At 40.0% G+C, this 3,992-nt stretch overlaps 1 long non-coding RNA gene across 1 annotated transcript in view; it reads right to left on the minus strand.

Annotated features, from left to right (window-relative positions):
* Positions 1-3,992, minus strand: part of LOC106724262 — a 22,753-nt gene that overhangs the window by 9,420 nt on the left and 9,341 nt on the right. The window lies entirely within an intron of this gene.

Genomic DNA, 3,992 nt, shown 5'->3' on the forward strand with positions numbered 1-3,992 from the left:
GTGGGAGAGAAAACCCCCCCCCCACGGGGGGGGGGGGGGGGGGGAGGGGGGGGTCTCTGTCTACTACGCTTATCAGCCAGTGAAGATAAGAAACGGTTTCCCACAGGGAATTACATGAAATACATTGGTGGTAGATTAAGGAGGTGGGAGAAAGCAAAGCAGGAAACTCAGATTGGATAAAAAACAAAATTGAGAGACAAATATGTACTTTTTAAAAAACATTGGTTGGTATAAGATAGTTAATACTTAACATTTACAGAACATAGAGGTGGTATTTAGGGAAGAAGATACCAATGAGGGATTCTGTGATCTCCTTGCTCTGGTCTGGTGGGTGTATCCTGAGGGGAAAAAGGGGATTACTTTGAATGCAAAAAGACAATAGACAGCCAGGCCAGTGTGGCTCAGTGGTGGAACATTGACTTATGAACCAGGAGGGATTGATCCCCAATGTGGGGCATGCCGGAGACAGCCGATCAATGATTCTCATCATTGATGTTTCTACCTTTCTCTCCCTCTCCTTTCTCTCCAAAATCAATAAAAATATATTTTTTAAAAAAGACAGTAGATAGGCTTACTTAAGGTAAAGATTTACCTTTGGAAGCCACAGGCCTAGGATGTGACTATCAGCCATGATTCACTTTTAGTTAGGAATTTTTATGTTCAGATCATTGGAGCCATCCATTGGTTTCTGAGTTTATAGATCTTGTCAGGTTTAGTATGTGGCCCCTTTCTAAAATTTATTTATTTATTTTTATTTTTAAAATATATTTTTATTGATTTCAGAGAGGAAGGGAGAGGGAGAGAGATAGAAAAATCAATGGTGAGAGAAAATAAGTGATTGACTGCTTCCTGCATGCCCCCTACTGGGGATCAAGCCCACAACCTGGGCATGTGCCCTTGACTGGAATTGAAACTGAGACCCTTTGGTCCGCAGTTGGACACTCTATCCATTAAGCCAAACCGGCTAGGCATGTGGCCCCTTTTTCTTGTCCATAATATCAAGGGACTCAAGTGAAATTAACACATGCATATTAACAGCTCTGTAAATTATAAATCACTATTAATAAACATCTTAATATTACAATATTTTGAAAAACCTATTATTTCTCAAATAGCTGTGGGAAATAATGGAGGTCATAAATAAATCAAAATCAGATTCAGTTTAAATTGGGTCAAAACACAGTATAAAAGTTATTTGACTTAAATAGATTTATTTGGTTAAAATTAAACCCTATATTTACAAACACATTTATCAAAAACATTTTTCCAGACATTACCCAAAAGTAAAAACTGAAAGAAATACAATAATTAAGGAACACTAAAGATAACATAAATTCCCTTATGAACAATGGACAAAAGTTTATTCGCTTTGTTAAAATAGACCATTTTCTATACATAGCAAATATTCCACAATAGAGTCCAATTTTTCCATATTAGAATGGGGCCTTGGTTAACCAGGCACAGTCCAACTTATCCCTTCTTCATCCAAAACACCAACATCTATGACAGATGCAGTTTCCAACTACAAGATCTTTGCCCTATACCACTCCTCCCTCACCCCATCCTCAGTCCCTTCATGGCTATCAACAGAAGGAAGTAAACATTGGCCCGGAAGATTGCAATTCTGACAAAACTTCATAGTAACCAAAGTAGAAGAGTACATTGTCCTCACTTCAACATGTGATCATGTTTCCCAAGTGTTAAATAAGAGACACCTTCGGATAGAGAGACATATTCCAAAAGGGGCTTTATTGCTTTCTCTTTCCTCTACCCTATACCTCAATCTACATATCATGGGTGATTTCAAGTACTTTTTTGGAGTTATTTGCCTATAATTATCTTAATAGCATTCTCTCTCTCTCTCTCTCTCTCTCTCCTCTCTCTCCCTTAATATATAGATGATAGATAGATAGATAGATAGATAGATAGATAGATAGATAGATAAGGAAGCTACAGTTTTGCCACCCTGAAGCTGCCTTTTGGGATATTGATTTTAAACTAATTATTAAGAAGCAAAAGACTCAGAAAGAAATTTTGTCCCTTCGTCTTTCCTCAGGAAGGAAATCTTAGGATGCTTGCCTTAGCCTAATTCTAATTGAGTATGGTGAATGGGATGGCCTCAGGCTCCTGATAGCTAGATCTCCCCTGTGTCTCATTGAAGCAAGATTTGCCTGCCACGTGTGCTCTGCTCTTCCTCAATTTCCTGTAAATCATCCATTCTCACTTTTGAAATCTAAGATCTTGACCCCCCTTTTCTTCCATTGTCCAAAATGACATATGTACTCTATTTTGCCTCACTGTCTTTGGAATTTTCATGAATTCCCATGGGTACATATTAAAATTTGATTTTCTTCTGCTAATCTGTCTCTGTTAATTTGATTAGCCCAGCTAGAAGAATTTAAAAGATGATAGGAAAAAGTATTATTTTTTGCTATAATCATAGGATGTGCTTTGACTTCACTTCCCATTCTAACTTTTCTGTTTCTTGAGCCTAGTTTCAAAACAATTTTGTTCTCAATCTCAGATGGCATAGGATAGTCAAACACCAACACTGGAAGAACAGTGGGTAGGGGAGCATGAAGAAGGGATACTGAGTCTGAGAAAAAGATGAGGCTTTATGGGGTGTTAGAGAGAAAGATTATAAGGCAAAACTTCTATCTAGATTCCCAACCCCTAACACTGCCACATTCACACCATTCCTCTGAAAGTGAGTCATATATAGTACACCTGAACTATAAGACTATATTCCCACATAGCTAAGAACTGAAACTGTACCTTTCAATAACCCATGGGATTGTCCTTGTTATCCTACTACTTGTGTGCAGGGGAGGTTTGTGTGAGTCTATGTGTATGTGTTGGGGGGGGCGGGGATAGGAGGAGGAAGGTTGGCCTTGCCCCAGTGCAGTCTGGGATCTTTCTGAAGTTAGGTGACCTTCAGATTCTTGACTCAGTCAGGAAAGATTCCAAAGATGAGTCAGAGTGAGAACAAAGCAATTTTTATTCAGGTAGAGAAAGAGAAAGAGGCAAGGGTCCAGGTGGCTCTGTGAAAGAAGCAAAAAGTACGTGTCCTAGTGGAGGAGGGCCAACTTGCCAAGTTGCACTGATGGTCAGTTAGTTCCTGGGATTTTATGGGTTTCCATTTTAAATTTTGTGGTGCCAAATTCTGTCTCTGCCTCCTGGTAGGGAGGGGACCTTGCTGTTGTGACTTCCAGGACCCCATAGGGGTTTCCTGCCCTAAATTGTTTCCTTATGATCATGTGCAGAAGCAATGGGGCTTTGGTGAGAGGATGTCAGCTCCTACTTCCTTGCACCACTTGTCGGGATTATTCCCTAACTTCTCTCTATCCTGCCCCATCTAGAACATCTAGAACTCTGATGTTTCTGTTTTATATGCTTCCGCCTCTGTGTATGACTAGTCTCTTATATTTGTTGACACCTTCATTTCACAAGGTACTAGCTGTTAATTCTTGGAAAAAATATTCCAACCCTTTTAGTGTTTATAACAGGTGACTAATGAGAATGTCATTGAAATGTTCATTAAGTATAACAGAGCACTTGATTGGAATTTAGATTTGTGAGTCCAGAACTGGGTCATGCATGCTAGTGATACATAGTTTACAGAAAAAAGAATAGAAACTCAAGAGATCCAAAGGTTGCATCAAGTCTTATGAAGGGGTAAAGTTTTTGCCTATGTGTTATTGGATAATCTTAAGTATAAATAATATACTAAAGTCAACACCCTGTATGGCATCCTATATAATAAAGAGGTAATATGCAAATTAACCCTCATTCCCTCACAAGATGGCTTCTTATGACCAGGCTGGTAGGGGGGTTAGTGAGGGGTGACCAAACAACTGAACAGCAGGCAGCATGGGGTGACCAGGCTGGCAGGGGTGTTTGTGAGGGGCGACCAAATGACTGAACAGCAGGCTGCATAGGGTGACCAGGCCAGTGGGGGGGGCAGTTAGGGGCGACCAGGTCAGCAGAGGGGG

Source organism: Myotis brandtii, unplaced genomic scaffold (assembly GCF_000412655.1).
Source record: "Myotis brandtii unplaced genomic scaffold, ASM41265v1 scaffold780, whole genome shotgun sequence".
NCBI classification, from domain to species: Eukaryota; Metazoa; Chordata; class Mammalia; order Chiroptera; family Vespertilionidae; genus Myotis; species Myotis brandtii.